Raw genomic sequence first — 20,109 nt, 5'->3', positions numbered from 1 at the left:
CTGCCTGGTGGATCTCTTGGATTTGTTCAATGAACCTAGTTGCCCTATCCACATCACTGTGTCCCTCAACTGTGGTGTCTTTACCAAAGACAAAATCCAAAGGAGACCTTGGTGTGAAACCAAAATAGGTCTCAAAAGGAGATCTCTGTGTAGAAGAATGTTTTGCTCTGTTGTAAGCATGTTGCACATAACATAAATGTTCATCCCAAAGCTTAGGATGCTTGCTGCAATATCCTCTAAGTAATTGGATCACTGTCCTGTTAACTACTTCTGTCTGGCCATCAGTTTGTGGATGAAAAGCTGTGATTTTCTTTAGTTTAGTGTCCATCAGTTCCCATATACTTGACCAAAACTTCCCCACAAATTGGGTGTCTCGATCAGATACAATGGAAGTGGGTAATCCAAAATGAACCCATACATGTTCAAAAAATAGTTTTGCAGTTTGTTCAGCTGTAATATGTTTATTACAAGGTATCAAAATACACATTTTGCTGAACCTATCCACAACAACATACATATAATCATGACCTTTCCTAGATTTAGGTAGTCCTCCAACAAAATCCATGGAAACACTTTCCCAAGGGTGAGAAGGAATTGGTAATGGAGTGTACAAGCCTAGTTTTCTATTGTTGGGCTTGCTTTTAGCACACATAGTACACCCTCTTATATATCTAGAAACTATCTCATTCATTTTTGGCCAATAACAAAATCTTTGCAGCTGTGCAACTGTTTTACTTACCCCAAAGTGACATGATATTGGAGAAGTGTGTGCTTCTCGAATTATGTTTACTCTTTCAGTTTGTGGAATGCATAACTTCCCATAATGGTATAAGAGTCGGTTTTTTACATGTTAATCCAATTCTTCTATTCATTTGCCTTGACTTAAAGTTGCATATACATCTTTGAAATCTATATCTTGAGCATATTGTTCAATGTAGCTCTCATGTAACACAAAATTATGCTTAAGTATAGTAGATGCATTCATAATGGGTCTAGATAACATATCTGCAACTTTATTATGTATGCCCTTTTTATATCTGATGACTAGATGAAACTGTTGTAGAAAACCCATCCATCTATAGTGTCTTGATTGTTGCAACTTAGTTTGGGAGTGTAGATATTGAAGTGCTCGATGATCAGTATGTATTACTGCCTCTTTGCCCATTAAGTAATGTTTCCACTTTTTCACACTATGTACTAATGCATACAATTCTTTATCATATGTAGGATAGTTAACTACTGCAGAATTAAATGTCTCAGAATGATAACATATGGGTTTACCATGCTGTGTCAACACCGCTCCCATGGCATAGTCATTGGCATTAGTTTGGATCTCAAATGGTCTTTGAAGATTAGGCAGTGCTAGTACAAGTGTTGTACTAATATTTTCTTTCAAGGTGTCGAAGGCTTTCTGCTATTTGCCTCCCCACTAAAACACCTTGTTCAATCCTGTTAAAGCATGTAAGGGAGCTGCAATTGAGGAAAAGTTAGAAATGAACTTTTTCCAATATTGTGCTGCTCCTAAGAAGCTTCTAACTTCTGTAGCAGATTTGGGTTTAGGCTAGTTTACAATGACTACCACCTTCGAGGGATCTATCTTCAATTCACCACCCCCTACTATATGTCCCAAATAATTCAAAGATGTTTTGCCAAATTCACATTTTGAGAGTTTAACATAAAGTTTTTCTCTTTTCAAAACATCTAGTGTTTGCTTAACATGCTTTAAGTGTTCTTCCCATGTTTTTCTAAATATTAGAATGTCATCTAGATACACAATAACAAAATCATCAAGAAAAGGTTTGAGTACATCATTCATTAATCTCATGAAAGTACTAGGAGCATTAGTTAAGCCAAAAGGCATAACTAGCCACTCATACAATCCCTACTTTGTCCTGAAAGCAATCTTCCATGCATCTTGTTCTGCAACTCTGACCTGATGGTATCCACTATGCAAGTCTAACTTGGAAAAATAAACAGATTCTTTCAATTGATCCAAAAGATCATCTATGCGAGGAAGGGGGTGACAATTTTTGATTGTTATCTTATTCAGTGCTCGGTAATCAATGCGCATTCTCCATGAGCCATCTTTCTTTCTCACCAAAACAATTGGCGACCCACATGGTGATGTGCTAGGTCTGATGAACCCTTTCTCGAGCAACTCCTGCACCTGCTTCTTGATTTTAGCATTCTCTAAAGTGGACAACCTGTACATTCCAACGTTAGGCAATGGAGCATCTTGTTGCAAAATAATATCATGCACTATTTCCTTTTTGGGTGGCAGACCTTTAGGTTCCTGAAACAAGACTCTGAAACAACCTTTTCTAAATAAGCTTGCTGTTTAGCATTACAACCCTCAAATACATTGGTTTTATCAGGTTTCTTTTCCTTTACAACTATCAGTAGGAATTGTTTGCATGAATTTATCATTCGTTTCATCTACCCTGAGTTTATGAGAGTATAATTATTCTTGAGCTTATGAGCTCTTACAAAGTATTCAATTCCATGTTTAACAAGTAGATACCTGTTCTGATCTCTATAGAAGATAGCTTTTCTGTCATACAAGTAAGGACTTCCTAAAACAATTCCACATATATCCAAAGGAATTATGTCTAACTCAACCTCATCTACAAATGCTGACCCAAAAGAAAACTTGAGTTTGCATTGTCTAGTCACTTGTAGTTGTGCTTTATCATTTAACCATCCTAATGGGTATGGTTTCTTGTGAGGTGTAGTCACTAATCCCAATTTCTTTACAATTGCTTCAGAAATTAAATTTACTTGTGAGCCACTATCAAACAAAGTATCAATCTTTTGATGTTTGGAAATAACTCGAATATGGAAAAGCTCATGTCTTTTTCTCTCATTTTCTTCATCAATAGTAGATTGTGCAAAATTACTAGTAGATGCTTTAGAATTCTTACCTCTTATACCTGTGGCTGTAATAGTTGTTTCATCTCTTGAGTCTAACCCAAAATCTTTTTGAATAGCTGTAGTAGTATTCTTCTTCTTGCCCTCGAAATTCTTAGGTCTCAGCTCTGGATGCAGAATCCAACAACGCTCATCATCATGCCCATCCTTTTTACAGTGAGTGCATGAAGCCTTGCTTTTCTATGCAGTGTTAGCCTTCCTTGCTTTCCATTTCTTCTTTCTTTTCTCCTTATTCTTGCTTGCAGTGGGTTGGGATGATCCCACAACTTCTGGACTTCCATTCTTTCCTCTAGCTTCTAGATGAGTAGCTTGTACAAATACCTCATCTATACTAGTGGGATTAAACATGAGGATAGTGTGCCTCATGTAGTTGTGTAGACCACCAATGTACTTCAATAGAGTCTAAAGTGAGTCTAATGAGATTCTTAGAATCAATGCTCTATTTCTAAATTCTTGAGTGTACCCTTGCACACTTTTCCCTTTCAACTGTCGAAGAGTTTGCCAACTCATCATGGCTTGCTTCATGTAGGCCAATGGATATAACTACTTTTTGACTGCAGAAACAAATTCACTCCAGACAGAGATAGTCTTACCATGTCTCTTCAGATCAGCTTGGGTCCTGCCTTCCCACCAAACCAAGGCAGTGCCTCCAAGACGTAGGCTTGCCAACTGAATCTTTCTCTTGTCTGAGTCGATACTCTACACTTTGAAATAAACATCAATTTGTCTAATCAAATTGTCCATCTTTTTTGCAATCAACTCTCCATCATATATAGGTAAATCAAATTTAACATCTAGTTTAATCAAAGATGCCTTCTTGTTATGTATAGGGCTATTAGGAGGTGTGAGAAAGCTTTCTTCTTTCCCCTTGCCTTTTGAGTGATCATGGAAATGAGACTCATCTTTTACTTTGTCTTGTTTAGAGCCTGATGAATCTTCATCCTTATGTTTTCTAAAGTCCTTATACATTTCCTCTACCATGGGCTTTATGGCTAGGAAACTATCTATGAATTGAGGGTCTGGCCCCATAAAACCTTCTTCTGACATTGTCTTCTGAGGATAGACTCTCCCAATTTCAGGATTGGTTTCTACCAACTCTCATTCCTCTAATTTGAGCTTTGATCTAGTGAGCATTCAACAAATAAATCCAACACAAGCTTGTCTAACCTCAATAGCCTAAAGCTCTGATACCACTTGATCTGAAATTAACTTCTGAGTGTTCTCAGTTAAATAATTAATGAATGAAGGTATTACAGAAGCAAGTGCTGGTTTGTGTCTGTGTTATCTTAGGTAACGGATCGATCAGATTGCAAAATGCACAGACACTGGAAAATAGAAAACAGTAAGAGAAACACAACAAGCAAATACAAGAACACAACAGATTAATAAGGAGTTCACCCTATTCTCCAAGGCTATGTCTCCGGTCTAGCTTTCAGTGGTGGCATTGTTTTATTGTGTCTTCAAAGCAGAGATTTACAATGAGGAGCTCAACTTGAGTCTCCTGAAACAGATGATGCTTAGTAGGGTGGTTCTTGGATTCCCCAAGCCACTAGAGTGTGCAGACTCTTTCCTTACCAAGTCTCGACCTCTCTGGTCTTCAATGGGATGAGTCCAATGGTGCTCAATTCTTGACAGATATCCTCACCGAGATGGTTTGAACCTCTCAAGCCTTCTGTCTACTCAATGCTGCCTTAGGTCAGCTCGGCTCTCTATTTTTCTGCTTCTTTCTTCACTATCTCTTTCTCGCTTGTCTATGTTCTCCTCCTTCTCTCCTCTATTTTGTTCTCTGTTTGTTCATGGCTTAAAGCAAATCTATCCTTGATTGTTCATTTCCTCTCCCACCCCTTTGGTTCGCCTGCTACTATTCGTTTGGAGTTCCCTGCCTCTACATCATTGCCAACGTCTCACAGGGAGGTGGCCACTTGTCCTCTCACGAACTGCGCTAGCTCTTCATTGACAATTTAGTATTTTAGTTACACTGTGGAATGATTCATCTGCCAACTCAGCGGTGAAATCGGATTTCAAACTTTTATATGCTGTGAGTTAATTCCCTTGTTAAATCTCGTTCCTCCATTGGGTGTAATCTTCGCCGTCAGATCTGGAGCCCCTAGATCCTATGGTGTTTGCTCATTTCGCATGGTTGACTTGCTCGACCGTTAGCACGCGATGAGAGGTGGTTTTCTCTCTCATCCACTGGACACGCATCACGCAATCTATGGAATCGCTCGTTTTCTGCCAAATCTTCTTACTGCCCCAACGTGCCTTCGATATACCACCAGTTTTGAAGCGCGGGACCCGCCTTTTGTGTTAGCATTTTCCCTACGGTTTCCCGGCTTCCCATGCGACTGAGTGCTCAGGGCTTCTCCTTCTTGAGGGGTTTTACCCAGTGAATTGCGCATCAGAAATGGCCTATGTTTCTTGATCCGAGCTTCCTAACTACCAGTTTTGCGTCTTGTGCAGTCTACATGGGCCTCGTTCAGCGCGCTTTGACCGAGGTCCTCGTCATTCCTTGCTGGCTGGAAACTGCCACTATCCAGAGGTCTTCCTGATAGCTCTTTGTCCATAAATTCAAAGTCTGTCCTAATTTGATACAGTCATGGAACTTTGAGAATTTTTATGGATCCAATTCAGATCACATTCCAACCCAAGGAAACACAGTTGTTTCGATTGGGGTTGAGGGGTATATTAGTGCACAAGTATTATAGTCATCACAGTCTTAGTTTCATCTCTAGTGTTTCTCTCCTGCCAGCAAGCCTAGATAGTACCCTGGCGGAGTCACATAAGAACACAAGCATGGCTTCGCTGCAAGCGACCCTGGTTAGTAACTCGGCAAAGCTACTCACATAACCTCCCTATGCAAGAAGCCTTTCTCTTCTTTTGCCTTATTCATTTTTCATTTTCATTTTTTTGACTTTTTATTTTTTCATTTTTTCCTCCTTTTTAGCTATGCATAGCACTTATTCATTTCAGAGGTGGAAGAGGGATCCTGACTTATTGATTATATAAGAGGTTGTTCCAACAGAGAAGTAGTTTATTATATCTTTGATGTGTTTGTTAAGGTTTTCCCTCTCACTTTACTCTAATTGACTGAGCTGACAAGGGTTAACCCAAAAACAACGGACTAGAGAAGGTGGCACTAGTTAGAACGCAAGTGTCATGTTTTCACCAAGGTTCACTTTGAACAGTATGTATTTTCCTTCGACATATCACTGACTAAAATTAACAAGTTCTGCATACAAAGGCAAGATGATAGATAACCAAGTAGTGATAGTTGTACAAGCCCTCTTGTACTTCACCCAGCTCATTTCAAGCATCATACATGGCTTCATGCAAAACTAAGCTACGAATGAAACAAGCAAAATGAAAAACAATAAAGCAAATCAAAAGTAGAAGTGGAAGTGAAACCAAAGCAAGTAAGAAAACAAGGAAGCAGAAAAACAAGACAACAAAGTGAATAAGAAAACAAGCATGGAAGAAAACTGACTGAAAGCAAACACTACTCCTACTACTACACTAACAATGCATAGGCTTGATCACGTGAAGTGATATTTCCAATGCAGCCACCGGTGCATTGGTTGACCCATGTTGGTGAAGGCTTGGTCTGTGAGCAACCCAATTGTGCGAACCAGCAAGCAAGAAAGATATAACAATGAAGACAACCACACTTCATGTTTGATAGTGCCCATAGGACATAAGTGGGTGCATGTGCATGACAAGTAGTCTGTGGACTTATCGTGGTGTTGCGTGACACTGCATGCAACTTTGAAGCATAAGCACACCCTTGACTGTGACATGCAAGCAAACAAAAGAAACAAAGATAACTTGCGTCACGAATGAGTGCTTGCAATGTAAGATTCCTCCAATGCATGAGCAATGGGATCGTACAGTTTGAGTATAGGAAGTGCAATATGTGGGTGAGATGGATCTTCAATGCATAAAGATGATCGATGAGGAGCCTTGGGTGATTCACTAGTTTCATGATTGAAAGTGAGACTAACCCCAAGAGAGTGAGGGCCTGACATAACCATCAGCGCGGGCTTAAGTGCCTCGATAGTGTTGGGTGTTTCAAGTTCATCATCAGATAGATCATCATAAACCGATGGCTTCGAAAGATCAACTATGATAGAGTCATGATAGTGATCAAATATGGAAAAAAATGGATTACGACTGCCATGATTATAAAAATTAATGATTTCATCAGCATCCTCATGATCTAATCAATCAAACAGAGGGGTAGATGAAAAGTGGACAAACTCATCCTCTGTGTTTCCAGAAAAGTCAAATGAAAGATCAAGTGGATTTTCAATGAATAACTTATCCTCTCCATTGTCGAATGATGGACCAACATTCGGTGAGGCATAGGAGTGATCAACAATGGGTGCATTCGTGGATGAAGACACACATGCGAAATCATGGATGGAAGGTTCACCAATGATGTTAGGAAATAATGGAAGGGGCTCAGATGGAAGGGAGTCCCCCTTCGCCGAGTGTTGATGCCCAAGCTCCCACTCATACTCTTCATGAATGATAGTGCATGTTGGTTGTGTAACACCAACTCCGTCGATGGGTTGTTCCTCATTCACAACAAGTAAGAGTCCAAAATGAATGAACGCAAGAAAAATCATCTGGAGGAACACCCAAGTGTGAAGACAGAGGTCGTAGAACAAAATGCATATGAGAACTCGAAGGACTCACAACCAAATCCGCTTGAAAATTAAGTGAAGTGATGTTGGGAGGATGTGAAAGATTAACAAGTGTGTGAGCATGATCCTCAGCATCACTTGGAATTCGTGGAGCTATTGAATGAGGGGAAGGTGGACAGTCAGTCGAGACAGTTCGTGCATCCACATGAGATTGCACAGCTCTATCAATGAAGAATATTGAGCGAGGCATGATCTCAAGCTCCTTCTTGGGAGGGGCATATTTGTTAAGGCAATACTCGAACCAGTCAAAAACATAGGAAAATTTCATCTGGCTCCTCGGCGCTTGAAATTGTAAGTCAAGTAAGCGCTGCCAAAAATCAATAACTGATTCATGTAGAGCCTTCCGTTGTTGTAACAGTTTTTGGTTAAGATAGTTTGGATCAAAATGATAGAAATTCTCTTCAATAAGATCACAAAAGTGCTCAAGTGAGTGCACGTTGTTAGCTGGTAGGCTAAGCAGCCAACAACATGGAGATTCACGAACCGTGTGTGAAAGCAGCAAGTTGGCCAGTTTGTCAAAACATGCATCTTCCTCAGGAATCATGGAAAGAAAGCCATGTAAGTACTCAGCCCAGGCCACTTCGCCTTCACCATCATACATGTAAGTGGACCAGAGATCGAAAAACTTCACCGTGATGGAGACATCTTCACGATTCGAAAAACATCATGTAGGGAGAAGTGTGAAAGAATCCATGAAAGGTATGCAAAGGTCCAAAATTGGATGAGAGGACACAACTTGTCATCTAGCCCTCCTTCTAGCACCAAAAATGTTGACGGTGTTGGAACCACCAACATGTCAAGAGGATTTCCTCGGTAAGAAGTCCCAATTAGACCTCAGACCGTTTGGTGTAGGAGTCCCAACAGTGGGTCGTATGGTAATGCCTTGACCATTATTTTGCACAGAGACAAGTAAGATAACTCTACCTGTAGCAACGATGTGACTGTTGTAGTGAGTCAAGGAAGGTGCATGAGAGGTTCTAACACAAGTGGGTTGAGATGAGTGCACCCCTTGGTAGCCTGTAATGGTACTTGGATGGCAAGGGAACACACGAGCGAAGATGCATTACAAAGCTGGAAAGAAAGTCAGCTGGCAATCCAAAGTGATGGTTAAACCAGCAGCACATTTGCAACAAGATGCATAATTTCATACAAAACAATTCATACACAACTACATAAGTCAAACAACATACATTGCTACAACAACCAGAACAATTCAACTACAATAACAACATATGCATGAAAATGTGTTGGCTCTTATTATATAAAGAAGTGTAAGTTCCAATCATACAACACATCCATGTAAACCTGCTAGCCCCAATAGTGGAATGTTATAGCAACAGCTACTTGCTCCTCCAAAGAGATGAACTAGCTTCATGCAGTGGAGAAGCCAATGCGCATTACAATACTATCCAAGCTCTCTCCAAGATAGTCTTATCGGAAGCTTGGCTGACCAAAAGCCTATACAATGAGTTATGAGAGACTATGTATAACAAAGGGTGGGGTGGCCATTGACATTCCCCTTTGTGACCATTCAAATACCCTCATGACTCTTCACCTACTCTATGACTGTCACATCCAACTATTGGCACTTGACCTACACTTGACATGACTAAACATTACAATGCACGTGTACCCATGTCAACAAAATGGCTTGAGCAAGACAAATGAGACATCACTCTGACTTAGACAACCATGGAAGTCCAACTCCTCAACATCCTCATGTTGATCAACAATAACATATTGATGTCAAGATCTGTAGTCCTTGATGGTGTCCGTGTGTTCCGTGGTGACATCCATCTGAACCCTGACACTTGCCTCCATAAAATCCGAGTACACTGCTCGGCCTCCTCTGCCAACTCATTCGAAAGCATGCACATCATTTTCTTCAATGTGGTCGGAGCAACAACATACTTGTGCATGATGTTTGCATTGATGGGCAAGTCTGGGTTGGTGGAAATGTGCATCAACACGTTGAAGTACGAGTAAAGCTCGAGTCAGACTTGTTTCTTTGTCTTTGCTTGGGTGAGAATCCCAAGTGATGGGATGGCATGTATGCACACCACAACATCCATACTCTTGAACACTCATGCATGGTGTTAGCATTTGAAATTTCACCTCAGGCTGAGAAAGGCAAACTCCTAGGCAACATCAAACCACTTAGCCTCGTAGCTAGCCCTACGGGGCAGGAGAGGGCTCTCTCCGGTATATCTCGGCAAAGATCTTCAAAGGGCGGAGATAACCAATAAAGAACACTGATTTTAGACTAGTAAACTGATAAAAGGTTTGATTTGAGATTTTTAGGATTTTGGTGGAAAATCGGGAAAAGGCAATTTTGGGTGCGGGGATTGGACACAGTTTTTGCAGGGGGTTCTTTGGGGCAAGGTAGGAGACTGTACTGATGCCTTTGAACTAAGTGAATGGATAGGAATGACCGGTGAAGAGCTAAAGAGAGCAAGAAACCTTCAAGAGTTCTCTTTAGACAGATGAAAACATAAATATTAAGCAAACTTAAAAGCAGAGCATGGCAATCATGAATTCTACTTTAACACTTCATTTGCTTAATTTGCAGAAGGAAAAGTAAGAAGATGATTCACATAACAAACTTACAAGTACAAAGAGAAACACACCATGAATACATGTAACCACAGGAATCCCAAAAAGGACTGCAAAACCCTGGTCTTTCTTCCTTTGCCAAAATTGCAAAGATACAATGAGTAATACAATAAAAGCTTTCTCCCTCAAGAGTCCAACCATGAAAATGACCAAGAAAGTACATAATATAGGAAATCTAACATCTTTCCTTGCCTCTAGGGGTCGAGCTCACTATTCTAGGAGCTGTTTCAACCAATTCTAAACTGAGCAGTGAAAACTAGGCAGTCAAAACAACTTGCCTCTATAAGCTAGGAAACCAATTCATTCATTAAATTTTTGCCTATTTCATGAATGAATCTTCTAGAAGAGATAAATAAGTGTCAAAGTATCATAAAATTACATCATTTACATCAAGGAGGATCAAAATCCACTCCAAAAAGTCAAACCTAGTCAAAACTGCGTTTTGTTGAGCTGTAGGTGCATTTCTGTGAAAATTGCCCAACGCGTAGCGCCCTGATTCTGAACGCGTAGCGCGCCTTTGGAGCAACTTTTGAGGCACTTCCAGGTGTCCAAATGAGGCAAAAGTGGGCTTGTTGGAAAGGTCTGGATGTCTACTTTCCAACCCAAGTGGAATTTCTGAATTTGGTGGTCATTTACCCCTCCAAAATTGCAATCTCCCAAGACTGCTTCCTGTGTGTCAAAAAAGTGGCAGAAAGTCATTTTTTGCTTGTTTTTTGACCTTCTGGAGGCTCAAAACTTGATGAAATCTCTTGGTAATTGCTGAGCAGGTGTATTTTTGCATGAAAAATCCAAAAATGCTGAGTTTTCCTGAAATGGAGTTGCCCATCTAAAGGGTCGCGCGCGGCGCGCTACGCGTTGGTGAAGAAAACCTGTTTTTAGCCCAAAAAATTCACAAGTGACCAAAAATACTCAAAATTTTCTGAAATTTGTGCTGGAGTTGAGTCATTAAGCATCATGCTCCTTCAAGGAAGCTTCAGCCAAGATGTGGAGGGGATCGGGCCTTTTTCTTCGTTTTAGTGCTTTGGCCAACCGTCCTTGGAGCACCTTCATTCTCGCCTTGCATACGTGCATTCGGGCCCAATAGTGGTTCTTCATGTTCCAGAGCAGGTCCTTATCTTTGTTGGCCTTGGTCAGCAGCCTCTCCAAATGAGCATTGACCCAAAGAAGCATAGTCTCTCGCTCAACGGGTACCAAATCACCGGGTCTCTTACGAGCCAAGTTGCGGTCTTCATGGATCCTCCGCAACTCATCAAGAGTGTGTTCATCTTCTAGTTGCTTGTTGCGCTGCTCTAAGTAGGTGATTGTCCAATTTGCCATTTCCAACCTTTGCTACAACGAGTCATTTTCAGCCCTTAGTTGTTGGATGATCTCCTTTGGCTCTAGGCTAGGAGAACTGATATCGAGGTCAACAACATCTATGCCTGGATCACCTGATGGCCCCTCATCAATTTTGGGCTGCTTGCCTCTCTCCTGTACCTGTGCTGCTGTCGAAAATGAGGCCCCTTCCACCTGGTGTGGAGATAACACTCGCGGTGCTGATGAAGAAGGCAAGACCCCTTCCACCTGATGTGGAGAAAATACTCGCCGAGCTGATGCAAATAAGGCCCTGTGGCCTTTCTGATATGTGACCAATGGAAGGGAGCTGACATGTCTGGCCTCGGGGATATCATGCTGCTGTGAAGGTCCTCCCTCCTCATGAACAACCTCAGGGGGTGGTGGTGCTGGCGCTGTGAAAAAATCTCGAGAGATAAAATCCTCCCATGGGATACCTTGCTGAGCCAACTGATGCATGACCACAAGCTTGATCAAACCATAATGAAAGATCCTCTGGTGTTGCTGTGCTGGGCTCTTTCTCTGCACCAAGGGCACCATCCTCTCAATATTCCGGCACATGAAAAATGGTATGTTCATCATCCGTACCCGTGTGAAATGCATCAACAAGCGGATATGGTACGAATACAAACGTGAATATCTGCCCTCACAGGTGAAATAGCGAATGATGAGCCTCATCAAGGGAGCATACTCATCCCTCAAAAATATGAAAGGAAATACACCAGTCATGTACCTCATGTACACAGGTTTAATGTAGGGCTCATACTGAAATATGTCCAATAGTTTGCGCTTGTTCCACTCTTCTCCAACATTGGGTATCCCTGTTGCTTGAGAAACAATCTCAGGTGACAATATAAAATCCACCCCTGCAAGATTTACATGCCTGTCATGCAAATGAAAAACAAACAAGCGGACCAATTCCCTATGGTTCTGAATTTGAGAAATCCTCTCGCAAAATTCATAACATGATTGATGGCGGAAACATGTGACTACAAGTGGACAAGCCTGCAAATAGGTCAAAGAGGTGGGCTCCTCTCTCACATGGTGACCACCCTTACCACCCCTGTGAGGCCTCCTTTGTACCTCAACCTCTGGTGTTGACTCACGGTCATCACTTTGCTCATAGTCGGTTTCGGTTTCTGACATGGTTTCAAGAGCAAAATGGCTGAAATGTACTGCTGCTTCTGCTCAAATGACCTGCTGTTTTCACTGCTGAAATGCTGCTTCAAGGGGACAAATAACACAAGGGAGATGTTAAGGAAGGGAGACTTTTAAGGGGAATTAGGGAAAATATATGAAAAAGGGAATTAAGGGAAGGAATCATGACATATACAACATCATACAATTATAATTTGCAAGGGTTTTATGAGAAGTAGGGTTTAGGGTTATGTTATTAAATTTTAGGGATAGGGGTAAGGTTTTGGGCCTTTGATATTTTTGGTAGGGAGATTAGGTAAAAATGATAAGGGAGGTGGTTGGGATGTAGGAAAAAAAATGGGAGTGAAAGGGATGACCTTGAGAGCAGCAAAACAAAACCCTAGCTTTACTTGCACTTTGACATTTTTAAGCAAATACACATGAACTTCTTATTTCAAATTGATGGCATTAAAACACATTTCCCATGCTCATTTGTCTTTATCAAGCAAAATACTTTGATGATCAGAGGCCTACCTGCAACCTTGAATAAATTTGGGGTCTTTTGAAGCTTGTAGGCAAATTTTTTGTGTGTTAAACCTTGACGCGTAGCGCGCGGGTCCTGACGAGTAGCGCGCGCCCAACGCGTAGCGCCCGTGTCTTTTTCCCACTGCGCTGACCGCCCCGACGCGTAGCGCCTGACCAACGTGTAGCGCGCAGGTCCTGATGCGTAGCGCGCGGACTCTGTCCACCAACTTGCACAGTTTTCACACTAAATCGCCTTTTGCTCTTGCTTTTGGAATCTTGGAGGCAAATAATGATAAAATGAAGGGAGGGGGGCTTTTATAAACTTGATTTGAATTAATGTCCCCTCAAACCCACTTTGTAATGTTTATAAAATGACACTTTTCAAAATTTAAATGCTGCTGACTTATGGTTTCCTTTTTGTCCTGAAATTGGTTGAAATGATGCTTTTTCTTGAAAAGTTTTGCAGGGATAGCTTCTGAGGACTCTTGGCAAAGGGGACCAGGGCTGCATGCCAACTTCTGGAGAGTTTTGAATTTTTACAAATTTTTACAAAACATGAGAAAATGACCTTGTCTTCAAAAACAGGGTTTTTGAACTCAAGGTAGAAAAAATAGCTGTACATGAAGTGGAGCTTTGATAGACACCCCTCTGGCCTGCTAGGCATTTATTGACTTTAAAGACATGACCTCAAAAGACAAAATTGGACCTAAACCCTAGACCTAGGACCTTGACTTCAAAACAAGACCAATGACCCTGTAAAGAATTTTATTGACTGAAACAACTTGAGCCAGCAGTGCCAAGAGGGGAACATAAAGACACAAGCTCCTCCATCAGGGTTATGGCATGACTAATGGAATGCAATAAGATGACACTGATGAGACACCTACTAATGAAATGCAAAGAGTTTTGATCGCTGATGGAGGGCTACTAGACCGACTCTAACACATGGGAAGCCTATATGCTAGTGATGAAGAGTGGGAGTTCTTCATAATTCCGGATCTGACTCCAGATATGTTCTCTCAGCTTGATCGCATTGACCCTCATCGTCTTAGGCAAGTTAAGTAGGGCTCCCTTGTAGTTCATTGTCCATGTTTGCATGTCATCAAGAACATAATGCAAGTTCATCAAGATTTGTGCTCTTCTAGCACATCATTGTTTCCATCTATTGGGATGAACGACTACCTTGTGCATGGTACAAAACTTGGAGTACAATGATCACATAACTATGTCAAGGGACAATACTTCATCTAGTATTTCCTTCTTCAATTCAGCTCGGGCGGACATTGTCACCAAGTCTTCTCCTTGTTTGGTCGTTTGTAGTTATTTTTCCATTCGCTCATTCTCAACTATTAGGAAGCAAACACTTGAGCTAGTGGCTTCGGAATACACTCTGGTTGCATCATCCAAGGCAGCTGGATGTTTGCGTACATCACTCACGATCACTCATTCCTCAAATTGCGCAGGAGACGCATGATCCTCCGAAGTTGACACTCTTATAGACTACACAACTCTATGTTGGGATTCATCAAATAAGATGTTGTGCATCTCTTCTTCTGGCTGATAACTAAGGATCTCAATGCCTTCTTGGTCTTTCGAGACTTGCTCATCATCTAGATGCACTGAATCAGGTGAGTCAACCTCTTTGTGGTGAGGCATGAGGTCGGTGTCCTGTTCCAACTCCTACTACTCCATGTCTACATCCAGTTGTTGAAGTGCTTGTTCTATCTCATGAGCGAAGTCTTGCCCCTACTATGGTTCACCCTATTCACCTGATGCCTGCTATTCAGATGAATCAACTAATTGTATGGGTGTTGCTTCATCTGTTTGCACATGATGCGCCCCTTGCTGTTTCTGCTATTGTTGCACTTCCCTCTCCTATTTGTGCATCTATTGTTCCTTTCGGAGTTGCTCCCTCATCTCATGCAACTCCTTCTCTGCTTCTTCCATTCTCTTGTTATCCTTCTTCCTTCGCGCAATTTTCTTGTCATGCTACTGCATCTTTGCATTTATAGCCATAGCTTCTTTCTCTACAAGTGGACCTGCTCAAAACTTGTAACTTTGCTCCTCCTCCATGCGATCAACAGTCTTCCTCTTACCTTTTTCGCGCACTGGTATGCTTGCCTCTGCTTCCACTGCTGCTATTGTTGGTTCTCTCCATGATTATGCTCCACGTTTCTTCTTTAACCACTCCACAACAAAGCCGACTAGTTCATTGGGTGTGGAGAAACTGTAGCAATATCTCCATGGGTCCTCCTCGCCCCAATGACATGCCCTATGGATCCAGTTTAACTGAACTCTCGTGTAGTGATATTTCACAATGAAATGTGGGTCATACAGATTATAGCTTCAGAGGTCTAATGGGTACTTCTTCATCATTTATGCTTCAGCATCCACTTGCTTGATACTCTGGATCTCATATAACCCAATTTGCAACATAAGAGCGAGAAAAGGTGCCTTCTTCTTCCGATGCAGTCTAGTTGTCAATCCTGCCGAGATGTGATATGCCACTTCCTGTATGACAAGCACATCCAAGGAAAACTTCGGAAGGACGTGCAGAGGTTTATCTGCACTGAAAATTTGGATGAAAGTGTTGGACAGTGAGGCATACCAATCTGCAATGCCTATCAATGCCTCCATTTCTTTCGTTGACATGCAGGGCAGATCCTGTTTGAATATCATCTTGTACACTGGGGTGAAAAAATGATGGGACAACCATGTGATTACTCCTTTGAAGCTGCATTAGGACAACAACTTGAAATGCGTGTTCGTAGTAGTCTCCGCAAGTGACCATGGCCACTCCAAGCCCAGGAACTCCTGTTGGGCATATATTGCATCTAAGATGTAGGTAGACATGTAAAGTCTCTACAAGCATACCTCCAGGAGACTATCAAGCCTTCGTTACGTGTTCCTTCAGCTGATGAGCCAGTATGCAAGACCAGTTACACGGTTTTCCTTCTCTAGCCAATTGGTCTAGTGCAACCACCCAACTCTGTGGGAAGGTTTTTGTGCTTGGTTGGCCATATAGTCGACGAGAAGATATGACCAAGTATTGGTATGCCTTCCTCAATATCTTTGTCTTGTAGATCTGGTTGGGTGTCAACCTGAATTGAGCTGGCTTCTTTACCCAATTTTTCAGAATGTCCTGGAGTTAACACTGTTGTTGGGTGAGCTGAATGGAGTGTTCATGATAGTCACGAGTTCTAATATCTGATACATATCATCATAATCTCGTTTCCATACGGTCGCAAGCTTCGTCCCACTGACACTGCTCAAGTTCATCATCTCGGGATCATTGTGAGAGACAATCCAGTGTATCATGTCCGCGCATGGGAACATGGGATATCTACATGTAATACGATACAAGCCGAACTTATGAATGTTGATTTACCTCTGACAGTCTCTGAGGTCTTCCCCAAAAGTGCCTGCAAATGTTTCATTGACCTCTTGCCACTTTAGTTTGATGTCCTTGTCTAGATAAAACTTTGTATCTTAGATCGGGATACTAGAGGACACTTGCTCAACTACTGCTCCAACTGCATTTCCATCAGTGTCCTGTGATCCATTCTCTTAAAAGCCATTGAGATAGGTGAACACCTGAAAGATCTAGAGACAAGCAACATGCATGGAAAGAAATCTGTCAACGAAAACAAAGAAAATTTTGGGGATGACACAGCAAATACTTAGGAAACGGATGGGCAAGATTGCATAATTTCTTCTGTGAGGATGGGGGACTGGCTGCCAGAACTACACAAAATCCAATCTAGGTTATCCATGAGGCAAGACTAGTTGTTGGATTCTACAAAATGCGCAATCTAGACTGGCCGTTGGCTATTGGAATTGTGTAATGTGCAATTCTAGCTAGGAGTGATTACAGGCCGAGGGACTGGATTGCAAAATGTTCTGGGCCAACAGTAAATGTCTCTCAGAAATGGAAAAAATAATCTTGGAGGACAGTTCTAGGTAGAAATGTTCTTTTTGGAGAGGAAGGCGGAGCCTTCCTTCCCCAGATTACGCAATGTTGTCTTAGTGAAGGTAGACTTCGGGCTGAGGTTGTCCCGACTCACCGATGGGAAACTAAAAGAAAATAAGACAGTGAATGCATGGCAACACTAAGTGATAGTAGAAGTGATTGACAATGCATGCAAACCATGAATGAAAGGTTCAACAAACAGATCAACATGCATGTGGGGAAGCGATTCGCCAAATCGGCGAATGTTCGTGCAAAAAAGTTTCATGCATGCCACAGTAGTGAGATAGCAACGAGAACTGAAACAATGCTAGAACAATCTAGTATACATGTAAAAGACAACAAGCATTCAAAGAAATCAAGCAAACAACACTCACACAAGTGAATACACAAAAAGTGACATAAATGTTGAAAAAACAAGTTGAGGCCACTTACTTGTGAATAGCTAAGCTAGTTGTGTCGAAGAGTTTTGGATGTGATGTGGGATGTTAGAGCTCCAAGATCGATGTAAAGGAATGAACTCTGATGCATCAAATAAATAAGTTTGGGTTCATGACGCGCATGCCATAAATATAGGAAAAAGTGACACTTGGAGGGAAGTTTCTAAAACAAGTTTGCATGTAACCTCCGACTACTAAAAATATATCCTTGAATCATGGGATGCCTTTTGCATGTTTCCTTTTTCTATTCTGGGAAAAAGCAATTCATGCATGCATGGAAGTCAAGTTTCCTTGGTCCCAGGTGGACTTGGTCAACTGGACTGCTCATGCATGAAGCTGCTCAACTGCTTGAGAAAAATGCGCATTTCTGGCTGGGAGCTAGGCTGACTTCACAGGAGGTTTGTACAATTTCTAGGTAGAGCAACTAACTACTACCCAGATTTGCGCAAATTCTGGGCTGAGTAGCCCTGTTGGAGAAATTTGTGCAATTCCTGTTGGGAGTGTTGATTGGCAGAATTGCGCAATTCTTGAGCCTACAAGGCTGCTAGATAAGATTGCACAATTTTTGGAGGGAAGGCTGGCTGCCCTCTAGAAATGCGTAATTTTCTTGGGGAAGTTCCTCAACCTGTAGCTGGACCAAGTCTGAGTGAACAACCTGTGAGGGGAATGCATCAAGCTGTGATCAATAGGCTCCCTTTGTGCAAGAAAATACTGAAGCTTGTGTACTTGATGAAGCAAGACAAGGTGTTGTGAAAGGTTGGTAGGGAGGCTCCAAAATGGGCTAAGGAAAAAGTTTGGAGAATGTTTGTAGCTACTATAACAGTGTCATACATTTGGACATAAAGCTATTGACTGAAGAAGAAACATAGTTGAAGGAGATGAAAATCCCAGATATAATATGTATTAGATTTCTAAATCTCAAAAATTTTCTCTCAGAAATCAGAATGTCTTCTCTCCCTTGCTATGTGAAGTAGAATGCTTCAAATGTAATAATTTTGGGCACAAATATAGTGAGTGCAGATGTAGGTTTGAATGTCTATCTAAGTCCTAAAAGATTAGCTAGTCAGTTATCCAAAAGGATAAACAGAGATGGAAACGAAAGACTAAAAATAACATGCAGTGTAGAGTCGCCTTATCAGCTCATAATCAAGAGAGAAAATGGTATGTGGATTTTGGTTGTTCCAAACATATGACTGGGGACAAAATAAAATTTATTTCATTGAAAGAAAAGGACAGAGGAAACAATGTCACCTTTGGAAACAATGCTCTAGCAAGAATCAAGGGTAAAGGTGTAGTCAGTCTTGATCAAAAAACAAAAGAACAAAATGTGTTGTATGTAGAAGGTCTCAAGCACAATCTGCTTAGTGTTAGCCAAAAGTGTCATAATTGCTACGATGTGACCTTTCGATCGAAATACTGTGGGAGTCGAAACATGAAGAATGGAAAATTGGTGGGAAAAGAAATCAAAACCCACAATAATGTATGTGTTTGATAATTCCAGGGTTCACTGTTATTTAAGGAAAACAAGTGAAGCATGGTTGTGGCACGAGGGGCTTGGGCATATGAATTTTGAAAATTTTATAAAGGTTAGTAAGATGGAAGAAATGAGAGGATTACCACGACTGTCAAGGCCTGATAACTCAATCTTCAAGTCATGTCAATTTGGAAAAGAAACTAGGACTCTTTTCAAGTAAAAAGAGTTTTCCTCATCCAGACCTTTAGAGATTATTCACACAGAGATTTTTTAGCCCAACTAGAGAAAAAAACTCAAAAGGAGAGAGGTATTTCATGTTTCTTATTGATGATTTCACCATAGCCACTTGGATTGTCCTCTTAAAAAAAAAAATCGGAAACATTCAATCATTTCAAGAAGTTCAAATCTCAAGTAGAAAATGAGAAAGACTTAAAGATAAAATACTTAAGATCAGACAGAGGAGGAGAGTACACCTCAAGATAATTTGAGGAATTCTATGAAGAGCATGGCTCAGGAGGAAGTACTTAGTGGCTAGATCTCCACATCAAAATAGAGTAGTAGAGAGGAAGAATAGAACAATCTAGGAAATGGCCAGAGAAATGTTGGATGAAGCAGGAGTGTCTCACAACTTCTTGGGAGAAGCAGCGTAGACAATAGTATATCTATCAAAAAGAACTCAACTCAGGGCTAATAGTGATAAAACTCCCTATGAGTTGTGGAAGGGAAGACTTGCACCTGTTAAACAAGGTGTTTGGAAGCAAGTGCCCCATTAAAAGGAATGATAAAAATTATGGAAAGTTTGATTCATCAGCTGACGAAGGGATATTTCTTGGGTACTCTACTCGAAGCATAGGATATAAGTGTTACAATAAGCATAAAAAGAAGATTGGGGATTGCATTGACGTAATAGTAGATGAAGTAGGTTCACAACCTGATTCCTCTAAAGGAAATGCAAACTCAGATGATGAAGAAATTTCCGATTTCAGGTTC

This window comes from Pinus tabuliformis, chromosome 3_1 (assembly GCF_031772625.1).
Source record: "Pinus tabuliformis cultivar Carrire ecotype Pingquan chromosome 3_1, CPIR1, whole genome shotgun sequence".
Taxonomy (NCBI): Eukaryota; Viridiplantae; Streptophyta; class Pinopsida; order Pinales; family Pinaceae; genus Pinus; species Pinus tabuliformis.
Note: the sequence above shows the minus strand (reverse complement) of the source record.